This window comes from Lissotriton vulgaris, chromosome 6, assembly GCF_964263255.1.
Source record: "Lissotriton vulgaris chromosome 6, aLisVul1.2, whole genome shotgun sequence".
Classification (NCBI taxonomy): domain Eukaryota; kingdom Metazoa; phylum Chordata; class Amphibia; order Caudata; family Salamandridae; genus Lissotriton; species Lissotriton vulgaris.
The window spans coordinates 1477319318-1477332927 of NC_141694.1; positions in this window are offsets into that span (position 1 = coordinate 1477319318).

Below are 13610 nucleotides of genomic sequence, written 5' to 3' on the forward strand. Positions count from 1 at the left end.
TCCGACTCCCAAAAGAAAAGAAAAGAAGACAGTGAATGGTGCAGTGTACACAAACTTATATGTGACAAGGACTAACAACGTTCAACATATAACACAACAACTACTGCGCATCCAAGATTATGAACCCTTTTATTTGTATTCTCTTGTTTGCCAACAGTAACCATATATACATAAAATGGAGAGAAGCGAATACTACCTATCGATTCGCATTCAACTCGCTGCCGACATGTTTCATTGCCTTGGTAAAAAATTCAGGCAATTTCTTCAGGGCAAAGATTATTGAAAAGCCACTGCCAGCAATACTGTGTTTAGCGTGCTGTAAATCAAAAGAACATATGTGTAAGAGAGACTGCCCTTGATTGTTCTGTGTAAAAACACAGTTGTGCCATATTGCAATTTCACCAGCCAAAATGGAATACCAATTACCTAGCTTGTGGCTTTTGCTTTCATACCGTTACAGCCACGTCATGGACCCACTTCCGATCGGTAAGTATGGTCTTTCCTCCCTTATGTTTTATCTATTAAGGGAAATTACAAAGTAGAAAAACCACCCGGGCGGACATTAGAGATAGTAGTTCTAGCCTCACCGGATCTTCTGTTCCGACAAAGGTTTGTCCATTTCACGGCATTTACCAGTGGAGAATATTCGTTCGGCGTCTTCTCAGCACCGGAACGCCGAGCGATTAGGGTGTGCGCTATTTGTTTTCCTGTTTCGACCTAACTCGGGCTGTGATTGGTCCCCGAAGTTGGGTTGTGATTGGTTCCCGAAGTCACATGGCTTGTATGTCAATGGACTCCGAGTATTCCCGTCAATTCAGTTATTTACATACAGAACGCTGTACTTATACACATAACTATGGGCATAACTCTGAGCTGGAACTAGTGATCAGAGTAAATTACAATTATTCCAGATAGTGCCGATCGTATTATATGAAATCGGTCTGCCATATTGGAATGGTCCTGGGTATTATCTAGAGTGTCGATAGAAGTACCTGGATTCACTTTTTAATGCGGGTGATCTCTCATTCTGAACTCGGCATTTATAAATATCAAATAGGTACAGTAGGTGTATGTGTTCACGTTGTGAACTCTATTATATTTATCATACCAAGTTTCAATAAAACTTTATACAAGACTTTACAGCTGACTGTTAAGCAGTTTATAAAGGGATTATGTAACAGCTCAACCTCCTAAGTGGAAAGGACCCAGAATTGTAATATGTCATGTTCTGCAGTTATCAAACCATCAAAGACTGAGCCAAGGAACACCTAAAACTATTGTTTCAGCGCAACTTGTTCCATTCCAGTAATTCGTTTAATCCTTGCTGTTCACTCCGCTCTTGGTATATCCAGCGTGCCTCCTTTGTCAACAGATGTCTTTCCATGGTCTGTGTATCGCCTACTACTCGTTCTAGCACCACCCAGGTGAACGAGTGTTTATTGCGATGGCAATGCTCCACCAACTTAGTTGTCAGTTTGCCCTGTCGTATCGTGCTCAGATGCTCTTGTATGCGGAGCTTGACTTTGCGCGTTGTCAATCCAATGTATTCAAGACCACATTCACAGCTCAATCTATACACAACATTTGCAGTGTTACAGTTGCTGAAGTGGTGCAACGACCATGTCTTCCCTGATTTTAGCACAACTGTTGTGCTTTTTTTCGTGAGGTGGCAAACCGAGCAATTCCCACAAGGATAATGTCCATTTGGTACATTGGTTTTGGACATTATCCTTGTGGGAATTGCTCGGTTTGCCACCTCACGAAAAAAAGCACCACAGTTGTGCTAAAATGGATAATGTCCAAAACCAATGTACCAAATGGACATTATCCTTGTGGGAATTGCTCGGTTTGCCACCTCACGAAAAAAAGCACCATAGTTGTGCTAAAATCAGGGAAGACATGGTTGTTGCACCACTTCAGCAACTGTAACACTGCAAATGTTGTGTATAGATTGAGCTGTGAATGTGGTCTTGAACACATTGGATTGACAACGCGCAAAGTCAAGCTCCGCATACAAGAGCATCTGAGCACGATACGACAGGGCAAACTGACAACTAAGTTGGTGGAGCATTGCCATCGCAATAAACACTCGTTCACCTGGGTGGTGCTAGAACGAGTAGTAGGCGATACACAGACCATGGAAAGACGTCTGTTGACAAAGGAGGCACGCTGGATATACCAAGAGCGAAGTGAACAGCAAGGATTAAACGAATTACTGGAATGGAACAAGTTGCGCTGAAACAATAGTTTTAGGTGTTCCTTGGCTCAGTCTTTGATGGTTTGATAACTGCAGAACATGACATATTACAATTCTGGGTCCTTTCCACTTAGGAGGTTGAGCTGTTACATAATCCCTTTATAAACTGCTTAACAGTCAGCTGTAAAGTCTTGTATAAAGTTTTATTGAAACTTGGTATGATAAATATAATAGAGTTCACAACGTGAACACATACACCTACTGTACCTATTTGATATTTATAAATGCCGAGTTCAGAATGAGAGATCACCCGCATTAAAAAGTGAATCCAGGTACTTCTATCGACACTCTAGATAATACCCAGGACCATTCCAATATGGCCGACCGATTTCATATAATACGATCGGCACTATCTGGAATAATTGTAATTTACTCTGATCACTAGTTCCAGCTCAGAGTTATGCCCATAGTTATGTGTATAAGTACCGCGTTCTGTATGTAAATAACTGAATTGACGGGAATACTCGGAGTCCATTGACATACAAGCCATGTGACTTCGGGAACCAATCACAACCCAACTTCGGGGACCAATCACAGCCCGAGTTAGGTCGAAACAGGAAAACAAATAGCGCACACCCTAATCGCTCGGCGTTCCGGTGCTGAGAAGACGCCGAACGAATATTCTCCACTGGTAAATGCCGTGAAATGGACAAACCTTTGTCGGAACAGAAGATCCGGTGAGGCTAGAACTACTTTCTCTAATGTCCGCCCCGGGTGGTTTTTCTACTTTGTAATTTCCCTTAATAGATAAAACATAAGGGAGGAAAGACCATACTTACCGATCGGAAGTGGGTCCATGACGTGGCTGTAACGGTATGAAAGCAAAAGCCACAAGCTAGGTAATTGGCATTCCGTTTTGGCTGGTGTAATTGCAATATGGCACAACTGTGTTTTTACACAGAACAATCAAGGGCAGTCTCTCTTACACATATGTTCTTTTGATTTACAGCACGCTAAACACAGTATTGCTGGCAGTGGCTTTTCAATAATCTTTGCCCTGAAGAAATTGCCTGAATTTTTTACCAAGGCAATGAAACATGTCGGCAGCGAGTTGAATGCGAATCGATAGGTAGTATTCGCTTCTCTCCATTTTATGTATATATGTTTACTGTTGGCAAACAAGAGAATACAAATAAAAGGGTTCATAATCTTGGATGCGCAGTAGTTGTTGTGTTATATGTTAGTCCTTGTCACATATAAGTTTGTGTACACTGCACCATTCACTGTCTTCTTTTCTTTTCTTTTGGGAGTCGGACACGTTTACGTTAAGCTAGTTGACACCGATGATGAGAACAGGGCCATCCTGGTGAGTACCAACCAGGGGCCCCATTGGTGGTGCGCCCGTGAGGTGTCTTCTAGCTATTCACACATTTTTTCAAATGTCGTCCTTCTAGTGAATGTTGGTACTGTGTTGTCTAGTGTCAGGCTTATCAGAGATTGGCTATTTTTACCTTTTGGCAATTGTCTTGAGCATGACACTTATATCTGTAATGAGGAGTGTGAGTGGAATGATCATTTGACAATCCATATATGCCCTTAGATCTATAAAAATTATTGCCCTCAGGACTAGGTCTTTGTGATTTTTGATTGATTGAGTGGAGGGCGACCTAGTCCTACGAGTCCCTCTCAACTCCTAGTATATGAATATGTCCAAAAGGACAAGACAGTGGATGGGGAAATTTAACATTTCTAAACAGAAAATGGAAGACCTAAGAAGGAGAAGGCATCTAGCTCAGAACAGATACCTGGGTGTACGGGGAAGAGAGTCCAAGGTGGCGGTTAGAGATTATATCAGAATCAAATTACCTAGAATCATTTCTAGGAGGGTGTCCAAGTTCTCATCCCCCCAAAGGGTTGTGGACGTGAGGAAGAGTGTAATCAAACTGGAAAAAGGTAAGTGGTGGAATAAGGATAAAATTGCCATTGCGCATGGTATTGGCAAGAAGAGTGCATGTACTGAGGTGGAGAGGTGCAGAGATTGTAAGGAAGCTTGCGTGGAAAAGACTTTCCACCAGGGAAAGGAAACGACCATCTAAATTACGAGAATGTTGGCCAAAGTGAGTAATGTTCCACAATAATATGTGAAATGTATATTTATACTGTGAATCTTTGTTGGGTGAAATGTTTATTTACACTGTGAATCTGTGTTTTTTCAATTTGCTATCTTTATGTTCTTCCTTTCATTTTGTCTTTGTTAAACCTTGCTTTCCCCATTTATTATTGTTATGTTTTACTTTTCTTTTATGTATATAAGGGGGATGATGTGTTGGGTTCTTGCACCCTCTTTTGGAATGTGTGGGTTGTCATAGAAATGTGGGGATCGGGAGGCAGTTGGTGAGGAGATTCAAGGTGGATGCTGTGCTCTCATCCTGTTGAGGTTGTACTAGGAGAAAAGGATTTCTTACCATCGAAAGAGTGTCCTTGTAATACACAGGAGTGATTGAGACACTATGAAGACCATTGTACCTTCCACAGCCCTACCACAACCCTCAGTAATGTTTAATTTACCATCTTTACAATTTCAGAATTTAAGCACTTACGTATATTAATTATTTACAACAAAATCATTCGTTTTAATCTTTTAACTTAAACAGCTAACTACTACTGACAAAGCCAATAGACCTCATTTTAGGGTATATGCCAATGGTTGTGCTATATATGCATATATAATAACTAACAGCCTGATTCATCATTCTCCCGTTTTGCGAGCCCCTTATAGCGATTCATAGCGAATCGCTATTAAGGACTCGCAAAACGGGATTCATGTAGAAAGTGCATAAAGAAATGCGATTCCTAAATATTCCTTATTTGCGATTAGCAAATTGCTAATCGCAAATAAGGAATAACTCGCCATTCATTCCTATGGGCCAAAAGGCCCATAGGAATGAATAGGGAGTATTCCTTATTTGCGATTAGCAATTTGCTAATCGCAAATAAGATAGCGATTTGAAGGGTGCCAGGGGTGTCCAAAGGACACCCTGTAGCACCCCTCAAATGAAATTTTACACAGGTGTTGCACACACACATGTCCAAAGGACATGTGTGCGTGTAACATGCAACTCAGAAAAATGCATTTAAATGCATTTTTCTGAGTTTTCGCAATTTACCACGAGGTCTGACCTCGCGGTAAATTGCGGCCAGAAATTGCGAATTCGCAAACTAAAATTGGATGATGAATTGCATTTAAGGAATCTCAAACAGAGATTCCTTAAATGTAATTCTTCGCAAAATTGCGAGATCGCAATTAGCGATTTTTGCATTTGGGATGCTGAATCCCAAATGCAAAAATCGCACTCGCAAAGGGCCAGATTCTCAGAATCTGGCCCTTTGCGAGCGCAATTTTGTTTGATGAATCAGGCGGTCAATGCTCAGTAAGGCAACAAAATACAGGTCTGATGGCGCACTATGGGAATCGCAGAAATGTAGTTTACATGTTTAAGCCACGCTCTTAATTACACAGGCCACGCCCCTTTTAGAGACCCCTACTACACTTTTTTCATCCCACCTAAAGGTCTGCAGTTAGTGATGCCTATGACATCAGCCTGGGGATGTGTTGCACACAGTCCTTCCGAAGTCTGGGAAAAGTGCAGGGGGCGCCTTGTCTTCGAAGACTAACTGAAGAATAAAACGTTAGAAACGGAGTACCTAATTTTGAGCACAGTTCTCATAAATATGAATGGCGCACGTAAATATTGTTGGCACTGTGGACGCGCAATGCAAAACTGGGGCGATCCCCCTGGCGGTGATAATTATTAGGGCCATTCTTCGCGCGCGCGGAGCGGCTTTTCCAGGCAACAAAAACAATAGTAGAAACGTCGCTATCTAATCAGGTGCCCGCGCCTCAAGGCAGCCTGCTACCAACTGATACAGCGCAGAACAAAAATAATACATTCATGGTTGACATGTCGTCAATGGAATCCGAAAAGCATAAATTAGCATGGAAGCTACGCTATTCACTCCGAGACGCGCTTCTGCCTAGGTGAAGGACTCTACCACTCGCTGACTAAGGTTGAGTAAACAGAGTAATGAAGGGAGCCGGAACAGGAAGCATCGCCCCGCCCCCCATTCCCCCATTCCAGATCGGACACGGTTAGCCAAGCTCCTGCACAAGTCTATCTCCCGAACGCTTTGCAGAATCTCTTTCTCAACGGGACATTAGTATTCAGCCACAAAATAATTGTTTCCGTTTTCATTCCAGAGGTTATTATATTTACATAAGCCTGCCTTTCATTTAAAAAGCGCAGGCTTGTAATCCTACGGGATTTCATATTTGTAATGCAAAACACTTCCATACAAATGAAAAGAAGCCACATGAGAAATTACAGTACAAAGGAGGGGGCTGTCTTTTTTAGATCTCTTCAAAGATCGGTTCTTCTGTGTGCGTTTTGCCGTGTCGCCAAGGGGTTGGTATCACTGCGCTCCCTGGATAGATACCTTTTTTAAAGGTTTAAGATTTCTGTACAAAGAAGCACAAGAGAGCAGAAAAAATTAGGCACATCTTAATTTCGTGTTAAGGAAATTGACATAGCTATCGCTGAAACGAATAAGCCTGTGGAAACAGCAGTCGACAAGGTACTTGTTTGTTCTGGCCCAGTTGCTGCCACATCTCTTTTTTTAACTTTTAGTCCATTTTGACCTTGGAATTCATCCTCTACGTCTAATGATGTCCTAATTTTCATGTGGAATTTTGACTAGAAACATTTTTTTGTGTTTCCCACTGAAAAAAATTGATTCGTTTATAATGTAGGTGTGCAAAAAGTTTTATTCGCTATTGATAATCTCAAAACCTGATTCACAGAATCAGGATTTGTGTACTTTTCCCTCCATAAATGTCTGATGCCATTAAGGAGAATCTAAAAGTAGGGTAAATTTAATTCAGTAAAAAAATTAGGGATTGGAGTGGGAGAGGCTAGGGAAGTATCATGGGAGGCGCGGGGGGGGGGGGGGGGGTCATTCAATATGCCTGGAACACCCCAAAGGTATGGACTTTATTCAATATTCACAAAAGCCTTTTACCGTTAGGCATCTCTGGAAATACAAATATCTACGTTTAAAAAAAGTAGGAACTAAGTATGTTTTCAGGTAGAAATGGGGTGGACCCCCATATTTCTTTGGGGCCGAGAAAAAGGGGGTTATCACCATGAAAAATGTTACCGATAAGTAATAAACAAAAAACAATTCTATTTGCTAGCACATGTATCCACTATGCTATTGGAGTAAATAAAAGGAATGAAATCGATGTATACTCCTTTAGATGTTTGTGAATTTCCTAAAAAAGTCAGTACTCTAAGAAAATGTAAAAGCAAACTTGTGATATGTGTAGATTTCTAACTTTGTGCGAGAAAGGATGTTCGTGAATCAGGGCTACATAATGCAATGTTGAAAAAAATGTATAAACTGCAATATTTTGTAAAAGGTGTCTATCTATTAAGCTGTAAAAACAGAATTGTCTTTACCTAACTTAAGAAAGTTGCCTGGATGCCTGTTAAGTTTCCTGACAGCATGCCCTTTCGTTGTAATATTGATTTCTAATTTTATCTGAGGTTTTTGTGACGTTTTGGGCACGAGCTCCCACTTACCTTGGACCTTCGACCAGTCTAAAGACCTTTTGCACCCAGCTGTCGGGCGCAAGACCCACCTTGCTGTATTCTGCCTCTCTCCTTCTGCCTTCTCTCTGCTCTCACTCACTCCACCACTTTCACTTTTGAACTCTGCCTTCTGTGCTCTTTTGTGCTTGGCCCCTTTGCCTGTTTTGTTGTTTGCCTTCTCTAGCTCTTGTGCTCTTTGTTCCTTCCTGCTTATTTGCCTGTTTGTCTTTTGTGCTCGCTTGTCTTCTGTGCTCATCTATTTGGCTCTTGTGCTCTTTTGTGAGTCTTTGCTTTATTGCCCGTTTGGTGCACATTTATCCTTTGCCTGATTTATGTGCACAATTGTCTTTTGTGCCAATTTCATTGATATCTTCTGTGCCCATTTTGTGCTATATCTAGCCTTTTGTGCCTATATTTGAGTCCGTTTCTGTTGCATTTCTGCCCCTTCTGCTTTTGCTCCTCTTGTCTCCCCTGCATCTCCCTTCATTGCAGGGAACCCTCCCCGCCTCTTCCCTCCTGTGCTTTCCCCGACTCCCTCCTGTGATGATAGCAGGGGGGCGCCCTCCCATCACATGGTGCGCGCTATGGACCTTACTGCGCGCGGCAATAAACACAATGGGAAGCCGTGTATTAGTTAGGTGCAGACTGCCTGCGCAGCTCCGACCATCTTTATTTATATTCGCGTTCAAGCCTGCCGGCATAAGTGCAGGGGCTGTGATCTTCGGGCGCGCGCCGGCAACAACCACTAGCGCGCTGACTGTCACATCCCATCTTATCTCAGTCCTTGACTGGATCTCAAGAGTCTCACAGTTCACTTACTTGACAGGCAAAGTCTCTCAGGCGAGTGCTCGGCCGTGGATTCTCCCTCAGGGCATACCTGGATGGGCCCCGGCTGATGCTTGAGGCAGGGACAGGGGTGCTGGGTACCAGAGGCAGGCTAGAAGCTTCAGGGATGGCCTCCGAACTTGCCGGCGATGGAGTTGGCCCTGGATAGTGGTCTTCAGCTCCTTGGGGCTCTCCCTCGCTGGCCTCGGGCTCTTCAGCGTGGTCATCGATTCAGTGGGAAGAGCCGGCCTGTCCACTTGTTTAAACCACAAGATGTTGCGGGTCGCCGTTTCTCATTCTTTCTCAACGGTCACCATGGTCCTATTTCAATCGATCACTGTCCAGTACCCATGCTCGTACCGGGTCCGGGATTTCCCTCCGGGCCTCCAGGTTTTCATGATGATGGTGTCTCCTTGCTGTAGCTGACGGGAAATTGCCCCTCGGGCCTGGCTAGGAATCTATGACAAAATACCGAAAACAATAAAATCGACCTACAAAATTATCGAGTACTAAATATCGATAACAAATAAATCGACCTCCTATATTTAACTAACAAACAACATAAATATCGAGTTAACAAAATCGTTAAACACAAATATCGAAAACAAAAAAATCGCTAGCACACATGTCGAAATCAATTATATCGACAGTCTTAAATAAATATACCACATATCTAAAATATCGTAAACAAAAATATAGACATCAATATTATCGACTATACATAAATAACAGCTAAAAAATACGAATAAATGCTTTATTTACACTCTATAATTAGAAATAATAAAATACACACTCATAAAAAATGTTATATACATAACAAACTCAACTAAAACGAGAAATTCTCAATAAAAATAAATAAGCATACTAAATAAAGTAAAACATTTTTAATAAACACACTTAATTTATAAAACAATTCTAAACAATATAATAACTTTTCAAAAACAACATACCTTACAAAGACCTCTCATAAAATGAGAAAAACACAGCAAAATTTGACGCTACAAAATCACATACAATTTAAATAATTAACTAAGTGAAAAAAATTCAAACTAACCAATAGAAACACATTTAAATATAAGTAACCAATAAAAATGAACAACTCATTAAATACTCACCATATAAAGAACTAAACTGAAAACTCTCACATCTTCCAGAAAAGAAACAAGGAGAAACTCTACCAGATCTGCTACAACTTTAAGACTACTTTGAAAACGACACAACAACGAATATCAAAAAGTAAGTAAATCAAACCTTAAAAATAAACTAACAATTAACTTGTAACCGGTCTGTCATCATCAAAACATAAATATTAATTTATATTTTTATCTCTCTATATAGCCACAACAAACCCAACTACTAAAAACAGAAGAACATTTTCTACCTACAAAAACAACTAATCTTAAAAGTAAGTATACTATTCAAATGCCTTAAACACTAAATAAAAGACAACTAAACAGCTAAAATGTTCCAAGAATGAAACAAATTCCATTCGGATTTTTAATATTTCCTCTAAATGTTAAAACTTTTTTTAAATACAAACAAAATTAATGTAGTATTTAAGAAATGCTTAATGTATATCAAAATAAAATTCAAAACATAAAATACATATGACTTTCTTTCAACTGCCAACTGAATAAATTAAGCAGAAAAATCTTACAAGAACATCAACATTGAAGTGCAAAGAAACAACACTTGGTAAGTATGTATTAAAAAGCACAAGTACTACTAATAATGCTTAATATTTAACAAACTCTAAAGTTAACTTAATGAAACATCTTGTCCATTTTCTTAAATACTTTTATTAAATGCTTAAAAAAGAAATTTAATATGCTAGTCATAAAACATTAAATCCTACAAACTGCTAAAACCAATATAACATTTAAGCATGAACTAAAATATAATTCACTTTTTTTCAACAGATCAATAACATACAAAAGAGCATCAACCAAAGAAGAACAAAACTACATGCAAAGTGTACTAAAATATAATTGGTAAGTATATATTAAAAATGCATATACTATTACTAATACCTAAAAATGTAAGCATTTACCTATAATATTTTATATATTTTTTCTAGAAATAAGAAATCCACAATGACTGAAGATGCAAAATTTATTACATCTCAAAAAGGCAAATCTCTGTTATGCTATATGGGGTATATTTATACTCAAGAGAAACAAAAAGACCTTAAAGTAAATTGGAAATGTACAAAGTATTACAGTAATAAATGTTATGGTCGTGCCACAACTAGGGAAACAAGTGTGATAAATACTACTGAACACAATCATCCCCCTAATCTAACAGAAATAGAAGTAAGATCTACTATGGAAAATATTAAAGAATTAAGCAGCACCTCAGAACTACCAACAAGTGTAATACTTAAAAAAATACTTCCTAAAGTACCTAGAGAAGCTAGAGGTCAACTACCAACAATAGCTTCTATAAAAAGAACTAGAACTAAAACATCTACAAGACCAAAAATACCAACACCTAAAACATTTGAAGAGATAATAATTCCCCCTGACCTAACCATAACTCATAATGACGAACCTTTTATCTTTTATGATAACAACAATAAAGATAAAAGAATAATTATGTTTTCTACAATACACAATATAAATAAATTAAAACAAAGCCAAACATGGATGATGGATGGCACCTTTAGTATATGTCCCTAACCATTCTACCAATTATATACAATACATGGACAATACCATAACACCTGCATTCCATTTATCTATTGTTTGTTGCCAAACAAACAAACTTCTTTACACGAAACAGGGTTAAACCCACTAAAGTCGGAAGGACCTGGGTAATTATGTAGTACAAAGGGAAGGGGTCCCAGACAAAGAACAGGTAATTCAAATGTGATTTAAATGAGGAAAATACAATTATTTCAAGAAACAAAATTACTAGATGCAAAAGAGTTTAATTCAAATTTGCACGTTACCTTGCATTGGTTAGAACACATCACAATTTTTCAACAAGCTTTTTTTGTATATGTGCAAATTTGAATTAAACTCTTTTGCAAACAAACAAACTTCAGCAGACACAGAAATGTTGAACAAAATTAAAAAAGAAACATCAGACTTCTTTCCCCTAAAAATAACCATTGACTTTGAACAAGCTATTATAAATACCATCCTTAAAATATACCCTCACACATCCATACAGGGATGTTACTTCCATTTCAACTAATGTCTATGGAGACATTTACAAAAATCAACACTAAGGGGTCGATTATGATCGCGGACGGACCTGCGTCCGTCCGCGATCACTGAGGAGGAGGGAACGTCCGCATGGGCTGCGGCGTTCCCTCCTGTGCGATTAGGATGTGACCGCCACCCTGACGGTCACATCCTCTATTTTTAACATTGCGGCGGGTGCGGCTTCAAGCTGCACCCGCCGCAATGTTAAAAATGCAGCCTTTGCATTTGTATGCAGAAAGAGGCAGGCACCGCGCGGTGCCCGCCGCTTTCTGCATACAAATGCTGGGGGGTACCATAGGTAACCCCCATGTGCACCCCCAACCCCACCTTCACCTAGGGGGCTCGCAACGGGCCCCCGCAGTGAAGTTACACATGCTTTTCCACTGCGGAAAACCCGCCGCGGAAAAGCATCTGAAACAGGCCATCCTAATATGGCAGACGGTGTCTGAGAGACACCGTCACCATATTAGAGCTTTTCCACCGCGGTTGTAAGCCAGCCGCGGCGGAAAAGCTGCGGACGGAAACCAGGACCCACCAGCCATCCTAATGTGGTGGTGGGTCTTTGGTGGGTCCTCTGCGGTTTTTCCGCATCCTCCGGGCCGGCGGTGGCTTCCTCCGGCCCGGAGGATGCGGAAAAACCGCAATCATAATAGGCCCCTAAGTGTTGATTATGCAATCAACATGACATTTGCATACCAAATAAAACACCTAATAGCCCTAGCATACGTTCCAGTCACAGACGAGACTGGGCACTACAACATACTAATAGAAAGTTCATTCTACACCAAAAATGAACAAAAACTAGCTCCCCTTTTAGACTATTTTGAGGACACCTGGGTGGGGAGACTACACAGATCAGGCCACAGACAACAACCAAAGTTCCAAATCCCTTGGTGGAATGTCTATCTATCAACCGTAAACCAAGAAGCAAAAACTAACAACGCAGTTGAAGGTTGGCATAATGCCTTCCTATCTTCAACAGGCCAAACTACTCCTACCCTCACAAACTCCTAATAGCAACCCAAAAAGAACAAAGCTTTCAAGAACTAAGAATGGAGCAATCTGTCTTACAATTAAAACCCAAACTATCACGACAAACTGCTCAAATATACCAATATTTACAACAACAAGTCCAACTTCATCCAACAACAAAAGGACTAGAGTACTTAAGAATGATTGCCAAAACCCTAATCTAAAATGTTAAACTTCTCAAACTAAAAACAAACCAAAATAGCTCTAAAATATTAACAAACACTTTTCATTTAAAAAAATGAATAATTATTTTGTCTAAAATATATATAATTTTTCTTAAATATATAGACAAAATAATTATATAACTAAACACCAACAATCAAAAATAACACTTTTACCCACCCCCAATAAAATATATTTAAAATAACTTACCTTTACCAAAGATGTAAATCGACAATCCAACTTCTCCAAAACAATCCAGATAGTTATAAATCCATGGAAAAAATAATAAACCCCAACAAAATGGAAAAATACAACTGTGCCAAAGCCCTCGAATATCCATGAAAAATCAATAATCCCCAATCCATGAAAAACCCGAAAACGTTAAAAAAGTTGAAAAACCGCTCCAGGAAACCCGAATAATAAAGGAAGTGGTAAAAAAAACATTAGTTAAAACCACTAAAACACACTTCCTTTTAAAAAAAAACGCAAAACTTCAAAAAACGAAAACACTTTCTCCAAAAACCTAGAATAGAAAGA